Below are 26,760 nucleotides of genomic sequence, written 5' to 3'. Positions count from 1 at the left end.
ATTGCAGCGGTGGATTGATATACCGCATGTAAAATGCAGCTTTTCCGCAGCTGTGCGATCTCATAATCGAGATGACCAACATCCTGCTTATCGGTGGAAGTGTTACACACTATGGTCGTTGGAAAGTTACACGAATCTCTCTCTCGCGCGCGTGTTACACGAAATTACGTTCGAATCGTTCCGCGAATCGAACGGTTAGGACTGATGAAAAGTACTGTTACGGTCGTAACTCAAGAGCATTTGGAAACGCGAGAGGTATACTTTGCATACATTTTCTCCTAGATAAGAACGAAAGGTGCAACGGTGAATTTCTTTCGCCCGAACATTGACGTTAATAGTGTCTCTTGACACTCGTGTTATCGCGATTTACGGGACGATACGTATGTATTACCAGAGATCGAACATAATTGGAAATATTACGAAAAATGTCGACAACGACGATTTACCAATCGATATCGTTGGTCGTTATCTTCGATGATGCATCGATTGACTAAGTTCGAATGAAATATAAATCGTCGATGAAAATCTTTCTCGCGAAGCTTATCGACGTACACGCGTTAACGTTATCGATTATCGGCGAGTGCACGATAGACGCGCGAATAAATAGCTTACTCGATGATTGACCATTTCGCATAGAACATTGTTAATACAACGATTATCAATTAAATAGACTACCCGGAACTCGACGCGGAGCATAAACCTACGTCCCAGAATCGATGCTATCACTTTGAAGTCCGTGTGTGGCTACACTCGAAACAGAAGTTATTCGACTTCTCGAGATCACGATACCCGAGAGCAACGCTTCTCGGATTCCATCGAGCTAAGATTAAAATTCGACGTGTAAAAATCCCTGAGTAAGTATTCGCGAGAAGAAATATCATTAAGAATAAAAATATTACAGCAATCGTTCGAATCCGGTTTCTTTCTCGCGTCAGGTTCTTCCGGCGATTGAAAACGACTTTGTTTCTCGTTATCACGGCCGATAACGCGCGTTCGAACGTTTCTCGAAACGCTCCGAAATTCACCGAAAGGTTAGAAAACACCGAGAGGAGTAATTGTCCGAGAAGATCGGTAGCGAAAATTAAACGCGGAAGACCAAACGGGAAGAGCGCAATATTAAATATCGAGTATCTCCGTACGTATTTATTAACGATAATATTTGGTATTTCGAAACGCTCAAGGGTGGGGTGGTGCATTAGCTCAAAAACGCAAATGACGCGTACAGGTGACGATACCGATCGTTCGAGAACGATCCACGTTCCCCCCGTTTCCCTGTCAGCCACGCGATGCACAGAGTGGATCGTTGGGACCGCACCGTTTGAAATAACACGCTCTACGCACCGATCTTAATTACACGACCTCGTATTTATCTTCGAGGGAAGGAATCGCGCAGAATTCACGCGGCATTCGCGCAGCAACGAGCAATTAAGCGGTGGCGAAGAACCGGCCGAGGGAAGCTATTAACTCGGCCAGGGGTACGGAGCGGTGGCGTCGGGTCCTACCCGGATTGTTGCTATACTTTCGCGATAATGGCGAATTAATAGAGGGAAGCCACGGGGAGGGGGGTAACGGTGGTGGTAGGAGAGCTGTAGAGACGATGCCCGGGAAAAGTTCTCGATATCCGTCGCCGGGCGTCGTCTCGTCGCGCGAACGTGGACCGCGAGACGGTGGATGGTTAATTAAGGAAACCGTTAACTGGGGGAAACCCCGACTTATCTGCAACGATTCGCTGCTAAGTTACCCGCCGGAGCAAATGTTTCAGAGTTTCAATCAGCTTCTGGCCTCCCCCCACCGTGATGCCCGCACCCCTCCCACCGAACTCCGCTCCCACTCCCTAGCCGGCGTCCTGGAATAGCTACTTTGCAGTCGTTGCCATAAGACGCTCTTGAATGCGATTATAATAAATTCTTCGCTGAAAGTTGCCGAAGTACTCGAATCCGCTTTCGATGATAATGGCCGCGCGAAAGTGGGGAACAGAGGGGAAAGAAGGAGAGGGGGACAGGTGACGATAGTGGTGGTGGTGGTGGTGGTGGTGGTGGCGAAGGACGACGAGAAACGGTTCCGTCGCCTCGTCTTTCAGCCCGCGATGGCGGGATTACGATTTACATGACAAACCTTAAAGCCCCGCCGCGGCGCCGCGGCGTTACTTAACGACTTTCTCCCGCGCTGTATCAAGACCTCGAGAGGAACGTTGCGCCACCCCTCGTTTTCCTCGGTTAAATGGCCCCTCAGCGTCCCGCAGCACCGCGCGGCCCCGCGCGGGGCCAACGCGTCGATTCTACTAGGCTAAGCGAGAATTAAAAAAGACAATGACTCCCCACCATTAACCCTCCCCACTCTTCCCACGGGGACTTAACGGGGTGAATCTTTTCCGGTCGCGTGTTCACTCGTCTCGTTTTGCTTGGTGTGTTGCAGGTGATCGCTTAGGATTCTACCGTGCAGGAGCTACATGCAGGTATGCGTTTTATTATTTAAAAATAAATATTATTTAAAGATATCTGTCTCGAGATATCTCGGTTCGAGGAGACTCGGTTACGAGTTTTCAATTCGGTGAATTTTTCGGGACCTCTCGAACGTATCGTGGATATCTCGACTCGGTGTACCTCGTTAACCTAATTGTTTTTGAATTTCGAAAAAATTTCACGATAGAATATTCGTACACGTCGGCAACGGTGGATGAATGTTTGTAAACGCGGTCGAGGGACAAAATTTTATCCGTAACGAGTTTCGTGTTTGTAGCGCGTGGGTGATTTTCGGTGAAACGTAGCGAAGGGTATCGATTTTGAAAGGGTAGAAAGGAAAACAATAGGAAAATGTGTTTGACTCGGGCCACTACGGTGGCCTTCACGGTCTCTTCGGAGGCAATATTCCCTACTCGTGATTTTCCAACAATAACACGTTGGAAAGTTCCTCTTCCTCGAGTCGGTGCCGTGTCCCGAGTCGGGGAACAGTTTACTTCCGCTCGCGTACAATTGTCTTTTACCTCATCTCGGTCCGTGCGCTCCGTTCCGCAAACTTTGAACAGCGCTCGGAAGATATTATGACCGCTCAAGGTCACCGAGCGCCAGTCCCCGCCCCTCTCGAGCCCCACCGTCCGCCGTGCTTTATTCGTTGTATCTGGAATTCAAAAAGGAGAACGAACCTGCAATTACATGCTCTTCGATCCCTACCGCGATTAATATCAACATATTTTGCAACGCAAATGCGCAAAATCCTATTACAGACCGTTCGGCGATTAATATTTATCACCGTTTCCCGTTTCGTAATTACTTCCGATCGGTAGCGAACGAGTAAACAATAAATATTCCCCGCCGCGACGAACAATTTTCCTCCGCCGTTCTTCCCTTCGTTCGTCCGAAATATCGCGTACGAGCTCCGACGCGAATCGCGATCGCGACAAAGCGGAACCCCGCGTCACGGTGTTGCGGAGGTCACGTTCACGGTTCACGAAACGGCAAACGGTGGAATATATAATTTTACAAAGTGAAAACCCGTAATGAATTTACGTACGAATCCGAGCGATTTATTCCGCGTCTCGATAACACGGCTGAACGGGACGCCGCGCATTATTCCACGCATCGCTGCGAACGAATTAAAACTCTATCGTACGAGCCTATATACGTATATACAAATCGAACCAGAGGGGATGGTGGCAGATCGGGGGAGTCGAGGGGGGCGTTGGCGGCACGTAATGTAAAAATAATCGCCACCGCGAACCGGGCGGTGGGTTGCGATCGAATTGGCGCCGCGAAAATTGGATATTTCCAGCGAGATTCTCCTCGGCGTGTGCGCCGATGGGGTAAAAGGGGTAGGGGCCGATACAGGGGGGCCGTCGTACGTCACGCGGAATTCCATTGGTCCGCGGAATGTTTCCGGTATTTTCGAAAATGCGATTTCCTTGCGCGCGTTTTGTCGGAGAAAAAAATACGATTCACGCGCGAATTATTCAAATATTTGCTCCCGTCCCCCGCCCTCTGGCCCCCTCGACGCCATTGGTGCCGAGGGATATCCGCCGTAGTGCCGAAAGCTATCGGTGCCCATTCAATCGGTCCGGTGGAGGGGGTTACTGAGAAAAAAAAAGAAAAAAAGAAAGAAAGAAAATTATTTGCGGGCTGACTCGATAGCGCGACGACGAGGCCGGAGAGGAACGAGGCCGTCGGCGCCGTACCCTATTGAACTTTCGTATCCGAGTAGAAAAGAATTGTCTATATCGTTGGGCTAACGATGCAGCAGCCATCGTTGTCGTTCCATCTACCAGGATCTGCCGAGAGAGTATTTTCTCGTTTCGGGGCGTTGGTCGGGACGCGAATCGTCGTCAAAACCCGGAGGAAGAGGCAAGCGGTGGGGGAATCGTATATTTTTCCATCGACGTATTCCTACTCGATTTAATTGAACGTTCAGAATATGCACACGGAGGATAATCGAAATACGAAGCGAGTTGTAACGCTCGGGCGTCGATTTACGACCCCTTTATCGGTCCACTTGTCTCCACGGTGGAACAAGTGTTTCCAGCTCGAAGAAAACAGTAGGTTACGTTCGCTATCGATGATTTGCTGGCTACGATGCAACTTTAACGAGCAGCTGCGATGTTAAATCCACTGACGGGGATTTCTGAGACCTTTATAGGGTCTGGTGAGTTTCCAGGTTGCGGGAAATTTATTTTGCGAGCAGCGACTCGCTCTAGACCGAATACCAGTGTTATTTTACAATCTCTCCAGCTTGTCTGTAGCTGCTGTACGTTCGGTTAAATTAAAGTAAAGATGGAACGATCTTGAGAGGCATATTCAACGGAAATTAATCTTCGAACGGTTACAGTTTTACATTGTTTATAGTTACGGTTTAATTATTTATAATTAAAAATTGCTGTTTCAATGTGCCGGGAGAGCACGTTAGGACAGCAATTGAGGACAACGTAACGAGGCAAAGATTTATTTCCAGTCACATCGGTTTCCAGAAGGTAAGCCATTAAGTACTGCGTTCAATCGTTGACCAAAAACTTAGTCCTGTAATTACTTCGAACAGTGTACCGGTTGAGCAATATATCGACATATCAGAGTACCATTATCAAAGGTGAACCGTTCCTGCGGCTTTCGGTAACTGTCCTCGCGCTCACTTCCAGTCACGTCGGTTTTCAGAGCGTAGTTTCAGTATTTCACCAGAAATGTGGTCGTATAATTACTTTAAACAGTGCATTCAGTGAATATTACATCCACTTGTTATTTAATAATTATCAAAGAAGAACAATGCTTGTTACTTGAGTCAACTCTCCACCCATCCAACGCCAGTCACGTCGCTTTTCAAGCGGACGAGTGTTTTGCACTTGTGGTCAACCATTAACCAGAAATTTGATCCATAATTACTTTAAATTAATTATCTAGCATGTCGCTGTTTATTGCGCCCGTATTACACGGTACCATTGTCCAAGCATTCGTGAAGCTTTCCTACCACCAATTTCAGTCGTGTCGGTTTCTAGATTCATGTATATTTATTTCTAAAAATTCACCCAGTGTATCTATAATTCGTTCGTAGCAGTGGTATTTAGAGAGAACTGTTCTCGTTGCTTTCGTTAAATATTCTCGTTAAATATTCACCGGTTGCCCGGTCACGTCGGTTTCAAGTCGGAAGTGTATTATGCACTGCGTTCGATCATTCGCCAGAAACTCGGTCCCATTCCTACTTTGAAGAGTGTATCTACTGAATTGCGAATTCACGTTTTCGTGTACCATTGTCGAAGACGGACCATTGTCATCGCGTTCGAGAATTGTTCCTTCCTACCAATTCCAGTTGCGTCGGTTTCCAAATCGAACGATGTACGTGCGATCGTTGTTACGAAACAATCATCGAGACCCCCTCGTTGCTTCGAACGTTGTACTTACTTTTCAAATGGTTATCATTAACGAAAGACTATTATCGTTGGCGACTTTTCCCGTGTCTGGATCTCCGGTCGTGTCGGTTTCAAGAAAAAAAAGATATTCTACTATTCGTTTGATCAGAGACCAGAAATTTAATTCCATAATCACTTCGAAAAGTGTATCTACCGGTAATCTATTCGTTCTTTACAATATTATTACAAACGAACCATTCTGTCGCTTCGATCAACTCGGTTCCCTCGTCCAGTCTCTGTCGCACATCTCTCGATATTATCGTTCTACGTACTCCTTGGAGCACCGTTATCGAAGGAAGCCTATTCTCCGCTCTTTCGTTAAACGTTCCCACGTCCAGGTCTCCCAGTCACGTCGGTTTCCTGTAGGTAAGTCTTCCCTGGCCGCGTTCGATCTCGGCACCGGCCCGTATATCTCGTTTCCGACGTTTTCTTATCTTCGCGAACTCTGCAGCTTCGCGGCGGTAAACAATGCCCGAAGCCGTTTCACGGGTCAAGGAGCCGCGAACCGGCCAGGTGAGCACGTGCTCGAGGAAGTCACGTTTTCGCACGTGGGGGCCGACGCATTCATCATAAAAAGCTCGTTACGGCACCACTTGTTGTCCGAGCCTCAAGCATTTCGACGTGTCTACCGTGCGAGGAGAGCCTCGTACCGTCGTGTCGTTTCCTCCTACAGCAAATTGAGGATAAAAGTGCCCCCGGTGGATCACCGTGTATCCTCGTTTCGCGCATGTGACCGTCATCGTCGTCCTGAAACGCTCCAACACCAGAATCTCGTCTTTTGTCCTCCTCCTCCTCCTCCTACTCTATCTCTCCCACTGCCTCCCTACCCTATTGTGCACAGTTTCATCCCCCTGTGTATTAACGGACGTTCCAATCGACGACCAACCAACCAACTGACAAATCCATCGGCAAATATTTTTAATACCCCGCCGGTGGCAAAATTCAACGGTCAGATACGCGCAGCGGAATTTTGTTTTCATCGAGGTTCGTTGTACGTTTCAGAAGAGACTTTTTTCGTTTCATCTCGTTCCGTGATGAAACACGGAATCCATTGATTTTTTTGGGAAAAAATTTTGTGATTTATTTTGCACACGGTCTGTCCAGTGTCCGAATTTTCGAAGGGTAAATGTTGAATTAGCCAGCCGTTGGATCCATACTCGATTAATTCTTCGAGATCTCTATCATTTTTCCGAATAGTTTACTATTGCGGTATATTTTGTACCGCGGGTTTTCAACGCGGTAGTTCCAATAGGATGAATGTAGATTGAATTGGCCCGTCATTGCGAGGTTCCTTTCAGTGATTTTTCGAAATATTTGAACATCGTGCCACGTTTTATTCCGCGCGCGGGGCTACAGTGCGCGTTTAATGACTCGAGACTCTTTCCAGTATTTTTCTGGAACAATTTCAATACCGTATCGTGATTTATTCGCAACCTTTCGATGCACCAGCTTCGGAGGGACAAATGTAGGTTAAATTGGTCCCCGATTAGAGATATATGCTTGGTTAATTACTCGAGACTTCTCCCATTGGTTAATTACTCTAAGTTTCGAACGCGGCGTACTTAGAATCAGCGCGTAAGTATCTAAACTTTACTATTTTCGAACGTGAATTACATGTCTCTGGAGATTCGGGTAATTTCGAAACGTAGCCGGTCTGGCTTCTGCCCCGGAAAACGGGTAGAACACACGTACGGTTCTTCGGCGAGAATCTAGGTAATTAAGGAAAGTCCCGAGCAGTGTTAAAAGCTTAAAAACTTCCGTGGGACAGCTCGTGAACTACTCGGATACGTTGAAAGAGTTAGCGATCCAACGGATTAACATGCGTTTGCGGAATCTACTTCACCTTTGTGTTCCGAGTTTTCAAGTTGTACTCGTTCTTGAGTATTATCCTTTCACTTCGTTTGGACGTTCACCACCGATTCAACATGGACCCGTAACACGCGTATTTATAGCTTCGTACGTGTTTCGGGTGTATCGTAGAAGTGCAAGTTCGAAAAAGATAGAAGTAGGTTAAAAGGTCTACTCCGGGGTAGACCTGCGCGATAATGGGACTTAAGTTTCGAGCTAAACTTTCCTCGTTTCGAAACAGCTATTAGGTTTTTCAAACCGAGACCCTGAGTAAGTATCGCGATCCTTCGGTATTCGAGGACGATACTTCGATGGTTCGGACCGAAACTGAATTTTTAAAAAGTAGTCGACCACTTTATCGGACAACTTGCGTGTATTGCGAAAAATTAGAATAAGAAACGACTTTCTTTAAATCTAGTTCGACGAAAAGAAAAAAATTCAAAAAAATGTTAAAATTATAGAAGATTGAAGCATCAGTCGACAACGTCACGAGAAGTGTTCAAGTCTAGTTTAAGTCTGGGTTAGGTGCTCTTCGCTTCGAGCGAGATTTCCTTCGAATCTTCAACGAGAAAAAAAAAACAATACAAAAGAATGTTAAAATTACGAAAGATTAAAGTGTCAACCGATAACGTCACGGAGAGCGATCGTCCATCTTTTAGATGCACTTTAAATTCCAACGCACCGTGTATCGTTGATTCCGATTCGATTCTCCTCGGTTTCCTCCTGCTCCGTTCGTTTCTAAAGTGAGGCAGGCTCTTAAAGAATGTTCGCAGAACGCAGATGGGCGTTCAGTATTTGTCAACAGTCGAATGCTCAACTGGAGCGAGAGAAACGCTGATTGCTGATTTGCAGAAAAATTCTCAAGGAGGCAGCAGTTAGTTTGCAGAGGACGAGGGGAGAGGAGTTTGTAGGTTCAGTGGCCGCGACGACGCAAGCGAAGTACCCCGTGTACCTGCTGGAAAACTTGATTTTTCAAAAGAGGAATCTTTACGTTCCAGTGGTTACGGGGTAAGTGCCTTGCGGTTTCTCGCGGCCGTGTTAAAAAGGCGGCCTTGTCTTCTCCGTGCTCGGATCCTTTAAGAAACGAAGCCTCTATTCTTTCGGAACAAGACGCCGGGTCGCTTGTCATTCTTCCGTAATCTTACCTTTCTTCGGAGCATTTTGTCACCTATCGGCCCGTAGCCGAGCCATCTGGACCCGGCCGAGAGTTTCGCCCGTGTCTGAGACTCCATTCAGCCTTTAACTTATCTATAAACTTCTAAGAAACAAAGTTGCATCGGGTTATCTATCTTCGAAATATTTTCAACACTCTGAACGATGATAAATGATTGTATAATGTGATTCGATCGAGCTACATCACACGTAAGACGTTTATCTACTCGAAGACCATCGGTGACCGTTCAAGGATACACTTTGGCGCTAAACCGTCACCGGTACCGAGCAAGTTTGACGATTACGCTTATTAATCGTTCGTAACCACGTGGAAGGTGGATTTACACGGTTCGATGAATCGAATTAGGGACAGAGACGGATCAAAACTACGGTACAGGCGCGACGATCGAACTCTCGGGTGCTGGACTCATCCTCGAGGCGGTCCGTGCTCTTCGCCCAGCTTCCGATCTCTCGGGAAAGAAAATTATTACGCGGTAAGATCCAATTGGGCTACACCACCGTGCCCGAGACATTTATCTCGTTAGAAATCCTCGGTGACCGCGTCATCCAACATCTTAGAAACGCTTTGACGGTAACCCGTCACTGGTAAGCAAGTTTGACGGTTACGCTCATCAATTAATCGTAAGCACGTAGAAGATGGATCCGCGGCGACCAATAAATTAAATTAGCGACAGAGACGGAACAGAAGGACTATGGCAGGTGCCACAACAGTCGAACTCTTGGTATTGGAGCGAACCGAGGTGCAGTCCGTGTCTCCCGACGAATTTAGCTATACGTCGCGTTCTCTGTCAAACGGGTTCGCGCACTGATAGAGCCAACTTGGAAAGACGACGGGCGGTTTTGAATCGAGTTTGAAAGTTCATAGCGGGCCGTGCAACGGTACGGTGACCGGATCTGCTCGTTCGTGCGTGCGGTTTCGCGTGAGAATCGAATTTTTCCTGCGAATCACCGAGATTAATCTTGCCCGCAAACGAACCGTCGACACGCGACGCGATCGCCCAATGGGAACACTTTCGACGGTCATTGGCCATTCTGTCGCTTCGTGTGCATCGTAATAATAATAAAGAAAAAAAATATTAGCAATGATATTTACATTATTGCCCTTTCGAAAATAATTTTGACATTTTAAAGACTACTGCTTCGGTGCCTGAAACGCAACTGACAGTGAGTTAGCTTTCGAAAACGTAAGCCATAACTGGACAGATATTATTATCCTTTATCGTATAAATTATTTTTAAACGATTGCTTCATTTATCGGCAATTTTTTGTATTTTATACAAATCTATCGACCCTTGTTTACACAAAATTTTGATCTCATTTTTACCAAGAGAACACCTAAGAAAGTTTATAAACCTAAAACCATCCTATACCCTTCGAAAACATTGACGTAACCTTAACCAGTTATCAGACCAGAATTTTCCACCGAATTTCTATCATTGCGATTAGTCGCCAATCGAAAATTTTCCGTTGAAACGTTCACCGCGAAATTATCTCAGGTAATTAAAAAATCCCAAAACATCTCGGTACAGCTCGGAGCAAAAATTTCCACCCTCGATTCTCCAAACGTTTCTCTTCGCAAGATACGATCCATCGTGCGTACGATACTGAAATTCTGCCGGATAATTAAAAGATCCGTCGTCAATGGGTCCAATTATCGCGCAATACGTTACCGAACGACGTGTCATCGACACGATCGTATTTAACGAGCGTCGAAATATCGATCACCGGGCGCCATGTTTGCGCGAGGTATCGGCACTTGCATCGCGAAAGATGGAAAAGCGAGGTTGTTCGATTTGAAAGGTTATGCTCGACGGACAGCGGCGAGTGATCGGCGTCGCGCTCGCGGAAAAAGAGCACCACGGCCACGAATTGGTTACAGGACGAATCGCGATCGTGGCTTCGAAATCGGTATTTCGCTGGTCGGAGGAGGAGGAGTAGGAGGAGGAGGTAGATCGGTTCGCGTCGTAGACTCGGTGCTGCTTTTTTTATCATCCATTTTGTCAGCGCGACAGAACGGGGTATAGTCTGGCGGTGGCGCCAGTATTTTCAGAGATGGATATAAAATGGGTAACGCGGCTGGAACGATAACACACACCCACGGGCCGCGTTCCATTTTGCCTGAATATCGAGTGGCGGGAGCAGGAGCAGTCGACTTCTCGATTGTGTGTTATTGGGTGCTTTCGACGCCGCCGACTTCGAACCGACGCTACCGGGTAGTGGAGTCGAGAGGAGGGAGGGGGATCGTGGGAAGTAGGAGGGGAGAGGGATACTCGTCCCCCATCGCGTTCCATTTTTGCGCGCGACAAGCGCCGCGCGGACGGGGCGCGCGGAAGGAACCTCGATGTATAAACAGAGAAGAATAAGTAAAAGTTTTGGAATTGGACACGCGAATGTTCATTCATCACGGGTTGCAGCGTGGCTCTGTTGACTACGCTCTGTTCCGCATGGAGCATCGGTTTGATTTTCCTGCGGGGATTTCGCTTCCCTCTAAATTAACCCTAGAGGGACTTTTCGGGTCACGATTCGCAGGACATTTCTATGGATTATTTACCGTCTATTTCTCGCGCTCGCTCCCTCGTTACTTGTATAATTTCCGATGATTGCGTTCTCGCGTATCGAGAAAATCACTAGCTACCGGTTAAATTTATTTTACTCCATTTAATCGTTACCCGTGCAATTTATTCGTCCTCGATCTGTACTCCGGTGCCAGTAACGCTACCGTTGTTGGGTGTTTTTCTAGACTTTTTTTAAATATTAAATTTTCGAGATTAATTTTTGTAAGTGGCTGCACGGTACATTAATTATCTTCCAGGGGATACACGTCCCATGGATTTAAACATTGCTTCTGAACATGCAACTCGTTGTTTTTTTTTTTTTTTTATTCCACTATACCTTATCGTTTATCTGATTTTTTAAGAGATTTAAAATTTAAGACGGAATAGGGTTAGATCGTGGAACAGCCATATTCGCTGAACTTTCGACCTTTCGCTTTGCTTCTATGGAATACAATCTTGCATCGATATTCCAGTTACGTTTTTTTTTTTTTTATACAATACGGTGAGTAACGTCGTTAAATAAATGAATAAATAAGTCGATAAATTAACTATTTTGCAAGCATGTAAATTAAACGATAAATGATAAATATTGTCACGAGGTGTATACGTAATAATTCGTTGAACCTTTCGACCTTTCGCAATGTATCGTGTTCTCGCGAACTTGAACTTGTATTGTGTTTTATTATAGCGAATAAAATCGTCCCATAAATAAAGTTACTATTCGCAGATAATAATTCATTGCAGCCAAGCACTAGTTTAAAATATCGTGACACAGATACGAACGCTTCGAATTGATTTTATCGCTTTTGTGGAGTCTTTCGGAGAATTCTACCATCTTGTTTGTGCGGCATTAATTAGGTGAAATAGTCGGTTACATTCGTTCTCCTGTCATTCGTGTTTACGAGCAGTAACCCATCGATCGCCGTTTACGACTGCCAATTACAACCCGCTATTTCAAACCGTTGTGTTAGGGCTTAACAACAGCAATTATGCCTGTAGTTTGTTTGTTACGTATTTACGTATCGGTCTTATTTTTTATCATTCGTACAGGTACTTGCGTGTCTATAGTTCCACGTGCGAGTAATAGAAAAATTTAATTATATCAATTTGGTTCGATACGTTACACACCTTGATACTATCCTTGAACTTAAAAATTTCGGATCACATTAAGACATTATACATGTTCCAGAAGTCATCATTGTCAACGACGAAAATTACGTTACGTTAAACCGCACGCTTCTTCGTAATGCGACAATACTTATTGTAATTTAATTAAAAATTTCCATCGCGTACTCCTACACTTGCGTAATAAAATCTTTAAATGAGTAAGTAAAAAAGGAATAAAAAACTTACTCGAATCACGAAACGGGCCACACACCTTCAGCTCCGTCGCTTACTTGCTTCGTGCTGCTCGCTTTAATCTCTTCCACGCTGTCGCGATACCGATTTCCGTCAAACGTGAAACACGTGCAATCTTCCGACATACGTACGGTACACGTTGCTCCCATCGTATTCAAATTTACGCTCGCGTGATAAAATCTTCGAGCGAATAAGTAAAAACGAATAAAACGATGAATTGAATCACGAAACGGGGCATAGCTTCGTCCCCGTCGGTTATTTGCTTCGCGCCGTCCGCTTTAATCTCTTCCAGACTGTCGCGATACTGATTTTCGTCAAACGCGCGGCGCAACGTCTAACGTAATCTCTTTGATAAATCCGTCTCCGGGCAGGTGAGACGACGAGGAACTAGGGAAAAACGTCGGGGCTGGAACTGCTCGGATCCAGGTCGAACGAGACAGTCGATGTCAATGAAGGGGAACAAAGTAAAGTGGAGCGCCGCGTTCCTCGGACTTTCGCTCGTAAATTTTTATCGGTTCGGCAAACTTTGACCCTTCGACTGTACTCGTTCTCCTTGCTCCTGCTTGATTAACCCAGCAACGATCGCGCTTTAAATAGTAACGTCAGCGGTCGTCCTCCGACTCGATCCTCCTCGGGATTCGAGCGAGCTGCGCGTATGTTCCGAGTGGAAGAGGAGCGGTCCGAGGAGGACGAGGACGAGGACGACGACGACGCGAAAAAGAATGAAAACCGATTAAATTAGGTAACGAGAAAACTCGCGGAACTCCTGGCGAAGTTTTAAATGAAACGTTGGAGCGGGCGTAATGTCGTTTGCACTCCCTGCCTTGATCAAAATAGGATAATCTTTTTGCTCGGGTTTAAGAACATCCGACGACGATCTGCAAACGTCATTCGCGGGTTTGGTTATTTAAAGTTGAATTTCCCGAATTTTACCCGGAACGCGAGCAGATCGAACGTTAAGTGGAATAATTAGTTTCGTAGTCGACGATGTGGATAGAAAGAAAACGATGGAAATAGATCCAGCTGTCGCCTAATACTTCGAACGTTTTCCTATCGATTTGCAGACAAGTGTATCGTTTATTTTAATATTTACTCGGGAAATGAAAGAGAAAAGGAAACTAGGAATTCTCCAACGCGCTGTGCCGGAAAACGAGCGTGTGTTCCGGTCTCCTAAGAACCGTAACGCGGAATGAATTTGCGTTAGGAAGTTTCTTCGATTTAGTTATTTATGGTGAAGGAAACTCGAAATTTGAATCACAACTTGGAGAATAGGTAGTACTCGGAGTACTTGGAGAACTCCGTGGTGGCTCTTCTTGTTTCCCGATAGCGATCGATGTATGTATATTAAACACCGCGGGCTGACCAGAATTCTGAGCATGAACTATGGTTTCGGGACTCGGTATCCTAAATTAAGAACGTGCGCTACGCTCCCATACCGCATGCAAAATTCAGGAAACCGAGCGGAAAATTTTCATCCACGTTCTCACGCTTCCATCGTCGTCGCGGTGCTGGCTTTCGAGAAACCCTTAAAGGGGGAAATTAGAAGTTCGGTACAGCGGGGAGCCGGTTTTAAGAGCAGCGATGTCTGAATATTAATCAATTAATTAGATGGAAAGCTACGGAACAGGAATATTGGATTCGTTTGTACTTTGGAACTAGTCGCGCTTATAACTCTTCAACTGCGCTCTCAGCCTTTCGGACTTCCCGTAACTTTTCAAACGCGTGAACCCTCCGAATTCTAAACCGAACTCGTCGAACTCATCGAACCACTCGAACTCGCCGATGCAATGAACTTATAACTAACTTTGTCGAAGTTTCGAGTGTCATAACATCAACAGGTTCGTTAGGAGTGTAATCCAGTATTCTTCGAGACTCCATTCCGGTGCTTGGTACGAGCACGAATTATTTTATTCGAAACGAATAGAAATTCAAATCGATACATTCGTTACCGTACGGATCGTACAATGTTGCTCAGATATTTGGAGCACCCTTCGATCTTTTTGGAAGTGTAACTTTCATTTCAATTCTTCTCGTTTGAAATTTCACTCGACGAAGGAAAAATTACGTTGGTAATTTTTTCTCTATTAATTCTTTACCCGTTACTTGGGTACGATACTGGATAAAAATTGTACGTCCGACATTTAATTTAAAAAACTTCTGAAATCTATCCACGAATCTATTACAGGTCCACAGATACTCGTTCAATTTAGATTCGTTTCGGATACCGTGGTGCGACAGTAAACACTAAAGTTACGAATAAAAAATATAATATTCATATTTAAATCCCCTGGTAACACACACACACACACGCACACCCGAAAGTGCCACACGAGTCGAATTCAATTTTCGTTCCTTTCCAACGAAATATTTCGTCCCCGAAGAATACAAGGTTTCTCGGAAATTCGTTCCACGGGTACCGTCTGCATTTAGGCGAAAAGCTTACGGTGAAACAGAGGATCGTCGCAACGAAAATCGTTCGTCGTTTTTTTAAATTCGAACCGCTCGTTACGCACACGCGTGCTCTAATTAATCCTCGATCGACGATGAACCGCGATCCGGCGAACGAAACGCTCGACAGTTTTGCTCGGGATGTATTTTTAATGTATGTATAAAAGCGTACAGATTCGAGTGCTCAGACACTCAATCTATTTCGCCGGAGAATTTCATTATGCGCGCCGCCATTGCTCTATTTACATAATTTTAATGGATCGCAGCCGGGAATTGAAACACCTCGACAGGGTTGAGGGACACTGGAGCTGGGAAACAATGATAAAATAGCGAATGAAATGTCGGCGAGAATAGAGTGGGCGCCAAATTTGGAGAGGAAAATGAAATGTAAACTGGGACAGAGCGTGGTCTTTATTTTCTCGTTCTTTCGCAAACGAGTCCCTGTCGTTTGCTAAACAGAAAATCCTCGAGACAAAGCGCAGGGTGGTGGCGATGGGATGTCAGCTGGGGTGTCTGTTTCGCGAATTAATCATTCACTATTATCGACGCCGACGACACAACGTCGACGACGACGATGACGACGACACCCATGCTAAACAATCTTTTCCCCAAGTTCGCTGAAACGGGAACGCGCGGAATCGTCATAAGCTGTTTCGCTTTGATGGAATCGTCTGATAATCCAATTAACCGGGGGTACGGGGAGGGATAGGGGGGCCTTTTCGTTGCCGAGAACGTGAACGTGTTTACGCGTTTCGGGGGCCGGAGAAACGGAAATGGAATTTCCCAGCGCGATAACAACGCGACTCGAACCGTTGCGTTCGCGCGACCGAAAATATCAAACAGATGGGGCGCAACGTTTCATCGTGTCCGTGTTACCAGAGAAAAATAATAATCGTACAACACCGAGACTGAACTTTCCTTTTGTTACTCGCCGGTATGTCCGGAATTCTGCGAATGTCGAAATAAAAAGTATTCAATAATGAACGACACAGTTTTCCATTTTTTTTCGTAGCAACTGGGGGTGGTATCTTTGCTACCCCAAAGTATTCAATGATAAACGATACTCTTTTCCATTTTTTCGTAGCGACGGGGATACCTTTGCTTCCCCGAAGTATTCAATGATAAACGATACTCTTCTCCATTTGTTCATAGCGAGCGGGTGTCTTTGCTCACCCCTCGTTTGATCGCGATACTAATTCGAGGGCACGACGTATCACGCATTACGTATTTATTTAAATAAACATCGGTTGAGATCTTTTTCAGAGAGGTCTGCGCGGCGGTCAACGTTCGTCGAATTTCTTTCCCGAACAATTAACTCAAGAACCTTCGTATCTACCGGTTCGATAGATTAGGTGAGTTGCACCACTGCGTCTCATCGCGTGACGATCGATCCCTGCTGAGTATCTTTCGATAGTTTCCTGTTTCTTATCTTTTTCCTCTTTCGAAATACTCAAAGGCGGTTACGAAAATACAACCACCTACTTTTTACGTACGTTGAAAAGTTTCTGCTTCGAATTTTACGTACCCCTTTTATTCGACTTTTTATTATTTTAGTCGCAGACGGTGGTTATGAACTTCTTTAGGAACTTATCGTCAGTTTTTACGTTACGTAAAACATCGCCAGTTGGAAGTAACCGGTGAATTCGAGGGCACAACGTGAACACAGGTATCGGTTCGTATTTTTGTCGATTTCGAGGGAATAATCGATCCCCCGTAGGGTGTTGGAAGATCGATCGAGTGACCAAGGAAGTGTTGCGCGCCATTGTCGAAAAATGGCGCTCAACGAGGACGCGTAAACGTTCTTTTCATCGCGCGTTCCACCGATTGCCGCGTTTCGGTGAAAACGAGCGCCCCCGTTGCCGCACACTCTTCTGAAAAAGCGTCGCGACGGGTGTCCCGCGTTCGTTTTGCGGCCGTCCTACGCAAAAAACGTCGACGCTGTTGCACGCTGCTCGCATTCGCGCCGCGCGTCCCCTGCATTATTAATAAACTCCGTGTAACGTCGAAGACAAAGTCACACGCGAAATGCAAATTAGACATTACTCATTCCTACGCCGCGTGTAAATCCACGGGTGGCGTGGTGCGACGAGGAAGGAACGTGCTGGAACAACGAAATGGGGGCAGTGGTGAGGCAAAACGGTGAGCGTCACTTCGCCAGAACGAACGTATAGTTCGATAAATGGGAAAAAGATCCTGGTGGGTGGAGCCCGAGCGTGGTGGGGGACCAGATGCAGAGTTTAGTACGAATCGAGGAGTTTTGGATCAATTTTCACTGTCTCGCGGTTTCTTTTATTCCTTTTGACAAATTTTAGGTGCGGTAAATTTTTCTTGGAAAATTTAATCTGATTAAATTTTGCTTTACGATTATACGTTTGCACGTGGACTTCTCTCGAGGAGAAATTTGAAAATGATCGAAAAGAATTACGAAAGAATATTTGTCGCGAAAAATTCTATTTTATTCATTCTCCCGTTTGGATTACAATTATTGCTACCGTCTCGGAAAATTTCTATTACGGGTTGAAATTTGTGCCAAGCTGTTCCGAAACTGTAGGAATAGAAACTCGTCGGTTTCGTTCTTCGAAAATGTCGAATTCCCGTGGCTCCGACTTAAAAGCGAGAAAGACTGTTCGATCGATCGAGCAATTAGCGCGTATCTCTTCGCGTGTTCCTTTCCTCTCGCTTTTACGGTCAGCCGGCTTCTAGCTTCGGACGTGGGTGGAACGATTAAGTGTCGACCGTATCGAAATATAAACCAATCGAAGTTCTACTTTCTTATTGTGTTTCTCGTTGCGTGCGGTGCGTCGCGTGCGTGACGCAATCAATATTGCAGGGTGAGGTGTACTTCGACCACTTAGAATCGCTAATTTATGCCCGTGGTGGAACGAGTGTGTCGGGTTTCACCGCGTGAACTAACGGTCCGCTACTGCGAACATTGTTATCTACCTTCTACCACCTGTCCCCGTTTGAGAATCAACGATAAGAGTATCGAAAAGGTTTGCGGATTACTGTCGGATTTGTGGAGGGTCACCAACGAAGGGTGACTACCCTGCGCGTCTTTTCACCGAGAAAGGGGACAGGATTAATCTTGTAATCGAAGCAATTACGTCTTTCTCCTCCGCGCAACGTTTCGTTGTTACTTGATTGGCAGCCTCGGTAATGCGACACGGAGGATGCTTCGGTTGTCATTTCGTTAGCTTCTTCGGCACGACGAATTTCTCAGACGAGACAACTTCGTTCTGTTAAACCTTCAGCGACGGAGACGCGACTGATTAGGTTCTTCGCGTTCACGGTGACGCGCAGCGTGGTCAGATTTTAGTCTCCGAATCGCTGAGTGGGAGGAGCGAAAGAAGATAGGGGGCTCCGCCCACTTTGATAAATATCAATTGAGAATCTTTACCAAAATGAACGTCGCGAAAGTTTCGATACATACGGTATTTTTTAAGATATTTCGAATAATAACCTGACATTCAAAGAGAAAAGAAACCGAAGAATATTTACTATTCAGAGCTTACGAGAAGACATCTGGGACAGGACAAGGGCAAGGATGCAAGGACAAGGGTGCAATCAGTGTGGGCAAATTTTATTCCCTAAATCGCTGTGTGGGAGGAGCGAAAGAAGGTGGTGTTTAATAGGGCTCCGCCCCTCCTTCGCGCATCATGCGTTGAAAGCATTAGAATCGTGACACGATTCTCAACATTCTCTCGAAGCGAAGGGGCGAGATGGTCCCCACGATACTACTTTCTCCCACACCTCCCATTCAGCGATTTATGGAATAATATCTGACCACTCTGTCAATGATATTCCCCTTGTGTCGCCCAAGTAGGTGGAACGATCGAGGAACTCCTCTTGCCTCTCCCCTGTCCCAAATGTCTTCTTCCCAGCTCTGAATAGTAGTTACAGGAACAGTGTTCCATGATTCTCTTTCTCTTTGAATATCCCGTCACGTTACTATTTGCTATCCGAAACAGTATCGTACCATTCGAAACGTTCGCGCGTTTAATTCGAAAAGTTCGTTTCGATGAACGATCGAACGACCCAGTGCTCTCAATTTTTGTCGCTCGAATAATCGAGTCTTATTCCATTCGAGTGTACATTATCGTCGAAAGACACATTCTTCTCGAATATGCCCGTACCCCAGTATTGAAAAAGTGTGAAGACCGATCTCGTGATTGGTAAAATCCTTTCGAATCGTTGCGTGGACCATCGAAACACGTTTCTATGGATCATTAAGATAAATGTCCCCGAAAGAGTCGATCGTGTAAACAGAGGCGCATTAGGCGCTGCGACTGTCTATTTCGGAGGCAAGTGAAGTTTTATTTACCGAGAAACTGTATCCGGGGTTCGGTACAATGGTATCGCTCGGCCGCTAGTTCGTTCGGGAAGATAAAGGACGTCCCGAGGGATTCCAATAACCGGTGAAACCTTCCGCTGGCTCGCGATCTCGCGCTCCGAAACGCCTGCCGTTCACGAGGCGGTTACTTATTTCACGCATCGGCAAACCCCGACTCGCTCGTTGCTCTCCGTGGCGCATTCGAACGCATTCGGGATCCAGCCGCGACGATTTCACAGATCGTGTAACGTTCTCGAGCACCCCCACGGCGTGCACCGTGGCTGGGTACCAGCTCGAACAGAAATTGCCCAAATTCTTAGCCGGATAAAATACACAAACAACGAACGAAGGACAAACGACTTTCGATGATTATTCGTGGAACGATTATCGAAAACCAACGAGAGAAAGTTCGTTTAACTTTTTCGTGTAAAATTGAACTCTACTCGTGATTTACTTGAGAAAGAAACGATTTTGAAAATTTCAATGAACGATACATGTAAAGAGTACAAGAATAGAGAGAAATAGGTGTAGAAATGAAAATTACAGCCAGAATTGGTATTTAACTTGATTTTGTAATGCAACCAAGAGCTTTTAAAAGATATCTTTTCGTGAGAAAAGAGGATATTGGGGCTAATGTAGGCAGACTATTAATGCAATTACTCGTGCCTAAGGATCTTCGATAACAGGACAGTCGATGGTATTATTTAAGATTCTGTACACTAACGCTAAATCGACATCTGTACGAAAGGGTGTATACCAAGTTGATCGAGTATATTGTCATAGTTGCGACAGATTATAGTTACAAGTTTATTAAGTTGAGAAGAAACGCACCTCGAGAATTTGTGCTACACATTCTCCAACGTAAGACAACATCGAGAAGGATTCCAAGCTTGTGAATCATATTGAAGATGTGGCAAGGCAAGGGTTTGAAATAAAAACTTTTCAAACTCTTAACATCCACGGAGTGCCTAAAGATGAAGCCGAGAGATTTAATAACCGCATTCTTCACATGCTGAACACGGTCCACAAAGGATAAAGAGGACTAGAGGGCTATACCTAAGTCGCAGATCTTATCGCGACCTAACTAAGGACGCGAACCTAGCAATACGACACTCGGAGATATTAAAGCGAGGTATATTCGTCACATTCCAATCGTAGATACGATCCAGGTCATTCCGTAGACACATGGTATCTTCGAAGCAATCGATCCTGAGATCTTAAAATTCTGGAGGTTCGGTGGTGTTCCTAACAATTTTGTCACGTTAAAAGAATCAAAATCTCGTATTTCGTTGTTCGAATTTTTCATGTTTCGTATACAACATTTGACTCTACATTCAGTAGAAAAATAGTAACTCTAAATCGAACGACGAACGTCCTTGCGTCGTTCTCTTTTTCCAACAGAAAAGAAAAGAAGAAAGACATACGAACGTTCGTCGTTTCGAAGCTCGTCTGACACCGCTCAAAAGATATTTTTTCACGTGACAGCAAAAGTCATGACTTTAACCGTCACGACACTGTACCACAGTGTAACTTTCGATTCTCGGACAACCAACTTTATCGTTTCAAGAATAGATACGAACAGATGCTGAAATTAATATATTACAGAGCGTTTCAAAAGTAACAAACATCGTATAACACGCAACTGCATAAAAATGATTGAAAAACCGCTCCACTATCATGGAAGCTGAAATTAATTTATTACAAAACATTCCAAAAGTAACAAGCGTCGTACAATGCGCAACTGCATAGAAACGGTCGAAAAACCGCTGCAACGTTACGTGAAAGTTACCGTCACGTGAAAACGACCGTTAACCCTACTCGCTGTTCGTGAAGCCACGCATGCTCGAACGTCCTCCACCGGTCCCCCGTGAACGCGCGAAATATTATAGTATTCGCGAGAACCGACTGCGAACTCGCCGGAGAACTCTCCGCGAGAACAACGACGGATCCCTTTTGTTTCCGTTGATGCTCTGGCCCGGTAATACACTTTTCCGTTCGCCTTTTATACGTCGATGAAACGTCTCCCGGCAAGTCGTTCTATATTTCCGTATATCCGTCGCGTTCTCGCTCTCTCCACGTTCTGGTTCACCTCTTCGACTCCTTCTACAACCCCCTCGAAGCCCCACCAAATTTTTCGCCGATCTTTATCCGGCCTGCGTCCGACGGACATAAATCCACAGATATATAGCAGTTTGTCGCATTTCCCGACCTCGTTCGCCCGACCCGGAGCTGTAAAAGTATACTGTCGTGCTTCACTTTGCTGCGAATCCTATTTCTGCGGGGGTATCCGGGATCGCGATAGTTCGTTTACCGTGCAAACCGATTGATCCCGACGTCGGATCTAGGGCAAACCGTGTCGCGTCGCGAATTAGGTATTCGAGATCCTCCAAGGACTTCTCCACCCTCTTACTGCCATCGGCTACGTAGACGGAATTACACCGAGTACACGGAAAAGTAAACTCTGTTCATCGTTCGATACCTCGAAGCTTCTCCAACTTTTTTCGAAGGCGTACCGAAAGAATGAGTAAAATGGAATGAGCAATTTTCCAAGCACGGGGTAAGTGGTAAGTTTAAAACGACGCGAAAGGGAAACCGTATTCGCACGATTGGTGGAATACGTTTATCGATACGTTAATGGGAAATGTTATCCGTCAATTTTGCGTTAAACATTTTAGTTTTGTATACCCTTGCAAGATGTACTGAATAATTTGTGAAAAGAATTTCTTTTTTGTCTTTGTTGGAACTCTTTAGTGTATTTTAATTGGATAATATTTTCTGGTAGTAAATAATAGTTTGTTCCGGAGATTGATAACGTTTTCTAAATTTTGGAGTTTGCAAGGAGACAGGGAGAGAGAGAAACGTTATTTCGTGCCGATTCGAGCGACTTGTTCGACGTAAGTGGGTTAGTTTCGTCCGAGTCAGACATTTCGAAAGGATACAGCCGCTCCGTCACGTCGTGCGGTCAGCGACGTAATGATTCCGCGCAACTTTGTCGCGCAGTCGAGCGTCTTAGTACAAGAACCATGTAACAGAGGGAGTAACGTCAAACGGGCCGTATATTCGCAAATTGGCGCGAAAATTTCTGTCATTGCGAGTACGACTGATGTCTCTAGAGTACAGAGCGTCAACTCAGAGTAACCCGAATAGGTATCTTTACGTATTAAAACGCGTTCTTTTTTTTAATTTTTCCGAAATGTGTCTCGATTAACCGTTACGCACTCTCGTGTTCGATATGCCCTTAAGATGTTTGGACACAAAGATTCGTATATACGAAACTCGTATTTTTAATTTCATTACACAATGAGAGCGAACCAAGGAAATACTAAGAGCATCCAATCCTTTATGATGTAACAACCTTTATGGTAAATAAATAATGAAGTCGCAATGGTTCGAAAGAGACCCGAGGCACGCACCAGACTTAACAATTTGTCGATAAAACGCGAAACTCCTCGAATATTTCCCCTCGGTTTCCCCCGTCACCGAAATCGTGAAATTATTTTTGCCTCCCGTTGCGAATGAATTCCCGAGAGTGTCTGTTTCCGATCATGGTTTTTCACCGTCCGATCACCGAAAACAGACCACGCTCGCGCAACCGGGAACCGATGCAGGCATTAATCCACGTCGTTCGAGCGCACTCTGGTGAATGTTAGACGCCCCGTGGCCCTTCAATCCGGATCATTTATCCTGAACCGGGGTCCCGTTCGAAATCGAGACGTCGCATCCGAGGACGGATATTGGCTTTCGGGGATGATAACATGCGCGTGTTACGAAGCGATTCGCGCGTCGATGAGAACGTTATTGCGAGTTGTATTTGGCGAAGAGGGGGCAGGAAGGGAGGACGTAGATTTGTGGTTTTTCGGGGAGATCGAAATTGTAGCCACTTGGAGCGACAGAGTAGTTGCCTCGGTTTCGAGGCTGTGTCAACGATTGAATTTGCGAAAAGAATTCAACGAAACGTGGCGCGGATTTACCCAAAGTTTTCAACGTGGAGTCGCGGCGAGGCGTCGATCGATTAGCGACAGTGACCGAGAAGGATTGGATAACTAATCGGACGTAAACAACCGCCGATTAACGTGAAAAACAAATCCCCCAGTGTCTCGATTTACATCGACGACCGTGTAAGTGCTCCTTGGTGCAACCTCGATGACCTAATGCGTTTAATTTCCGCAGCAACAAGGGTATTTACACCTTCCTTCGGTCTTTCGCACGCAGCTACGATAGCTATCTTTTGGTGCTTTGCACCGCGTGTGGCCCGGTAAATAAAATTATTCCAACCGTGTACAAATTGTTTCAAGAGGGAAAGAATTTATCGTTACGAAGTGCATAAGTTGTGATTAAAAGTTATTACAACCGGGTTACAAATTGTTTCAAGAGAGGAAACATTTATCGGCTCGAAGTGCACAAGTTGTAATTGAAAGTTATTGCGACCGAGTGGAAATAATTTCACGGGCGGGAGAATTTATTCGCTCGAAGTGCGTAAGTTGTTACTTAAAAGTTATTGCAATCTACGAGAAGTTTCACGATAGAACGAATTTATCGATACGGAACGCGTGAGTTGCGATTAAAAATGATCGCGACCAAGTACGAGTACTTTTTTGGAAGATTCAATTTGTAATTAAAAATGATCGCAAGTACGCATAGTTTGGACAGAAAAATTTATCAACTCGGTGTAGAGAAGTTTATTTATTATGTAGAGATTATCAAGCTTGATCGAGACCAGTCTAATCGAGTACAACGATCCATCGCTATTCGAGTTCTCCTTGGAGATTTCCGTTGAGCGTGATAGAGTATCGCTGAACTGAACTCGGAGATGAATCTCGTTTTTAAAGAGTATAAACTTTTCAGTTTCTCCCTTTTCACCGTTGCTCGGTTCCCTCTTCGCTTCCGAGCCGTGCGTTCGTTTATCTCTTCCGCTTTCTTGGGAATTAATGGAGAACCTTCCGTTACAGTCGCGAACGTCGGACGAGACGAATAGCCGCCCCCGTTCGATCATTATCGAGTAAATTCTGTTCCGAATTAAACTTCGAAAATGCGGCCGTTAATTGACTAATTAATTAATGCAGGCAAACAAAGTTACGCAAATTGCAACGCTGGACGTTTTAATTCCATTATGCGACGATTGATCGATCACTTAAATACTAATAATCGTTGTCAAAATGTCGATGAATACGGTGAAAATATTATTCGAATTAAACCGAAAAGCGATTGCGTGGAACGTGCACCGGGTAACTCCTGAGTAACGGATGAATTTCTACTTTCGATTCTACATGTGAACGAAGAGGTAGAATTTTAATAATTGAAAAAGAAATTAGCGAGATGCACCGATTAAAATGGACGCGGTACGTTGCAAATTCATTCCTCGATAAAGATTTAATGACAAAAATCGTAAATGGTACAGATTACGTTTTGATGAACGTTTTAACGGAAGATAAATGAATTATGTGTATCCGCTTAGACAGTGAGCGAAGAGACATAAATGAATAATATCGGTGCGGACCTACTTAGACATTGAAAAGTAAATGGAAAACGTTTACGAAAAAAGTAAACCGTTCTATAAATTCTAGCAATAGAATCTCGCTGACGATACACTCCCGCTTAAAAAGACATCGTCGCAACGCCGTTGAAAGGGTTATATTCAAAGAGGAGTCATCGAGAGCGTTAGCTTCCGGTGAAACCGTTTTAAAACTCTTAAGCGGCACCTTTAAGGCTTTGCGAACGTCTACGGTGCTCGGGCAATCGATAAGCTCGGGATCGAGAGCAAACTTCTGGAATAAATATAATGGATGGTATTTGTCTCCTCATTATCGGCAGCAGGTTAAACCCGGCCAGTGTGGCTTCCCTCGTCGCGGACCTTAACATCTACGGCTGCATCCGAGCGTCGTTCCACCCAGGATGCTTCATTTTTATCTTGAAAACGACTCAATGGATTCCCCGCTGTTACGCTCGAACGTAACGCGCCGATGGAAGATAAACACTGGCCGTAAACGTCGTTTCAGAAATTGATTGGCGTCTACGCGTGCAAGCAAAACACCACGACAACGGAGCAAAAGGCGCGGGAAAACATTTTACATTGATTTAAACCAACACCAACCTCGGATGCTAGGAACGAAATGAATCACGCTGCGTTACCGGACAGGGACGCTCAACTACACCCTCTTTGGATTCCAGAACGAAGGAACTGATCAAAATTTTATGGCCCTCGGAATTCCAGTTCCTCGTGGACTACAATTTTTCGTAGAATTTGCTCGACCAGAGTTTATGGGTGTCCCGGTGCGGATAAAAATTAACATTTACGAGGCCATTTTTCATGCGGCTGGAATTAAAAGTCAAATAGAGATAACAATAATGTCCTCGGAACCTAAATTCCTCGTGTGTGTTGCGCTTAAAGCGCGAATCGCAGTCAACGCGCAGGTTTCACTAGGGATTTTAGCGAAAGTTTACCAGAACCTAACCTATTATAGATCGAACTCACCAACGAATGTATACATTTATTAATTTCACGTTTTGATTTTTATGTATATATTTTTGTTCACCTTACGATTGGAGAGTATTTAGACATTTCTGTCGATTCATTCTTTAGAATTAACTTTATTTACAATTAACGATTAATTGGAGAATTTATCTTGTAAAAACGAACTAGAAATTTCGTCAAAATTTCTACGACACAAACTGTATAAATTAGGATTACAATTCTTTTTTCGTGTTTATTTAGTCTTGAATGCACTGGATGACGTGTAATTTGTTATATACAAAATTTGCCGCGGTTCGGGATCGTCTTGTTACAAGCTATATCGTTTTTGGAGTCATAAACTATTTATGGGTGGCTGCGTGCCAACCCATTTTTCTAAGAGTGCCACTTTGAGCTTCGTGGATTCTTCGGTCTTCCTGTAAAACGCGGGCAACTGACCAAGAAAGGAATTCCCCCTTTACGATCGGGCACGCCTCGACTTTGAGAAAAAGACTCAAACAAGACCGTAAAGAGTATTTTATCGACGTACTGGCACCACATTTGCACACTTAGGAACAAACTGTTTCCATTCGACCGCATAGTTATCGTTTCCGACAAGTGTCTTAGAAAATATGTAGTTTTACTCGAAACATTTGTCGTCTTTATTTTATTTTATCTGCAACGTGCATCTGACAATCGGATGCAACATCGATGG

This window comes from Ptiloglossa arizonensis, chromosome 11, assembly GCF_051014685.1.
Source record: "Ptiloglossa arizonensis isolate GNS036 chromosome 11, iyPtiAriz1_principal, whole genome shotgun sequence".
Taxonomy (NCBI): domain Eukaryota; kingdom Metazoa; phylum Arthropoda; class Insecta; order Hymenoptera; family Colletidae; genus Ptiloglossa; species Ptiloglossa arizonensis.
The sequence above is the reverse complement of the archived record's forward strand: the minus strand, read 5'-3'. Positions refer to the sequence as shown.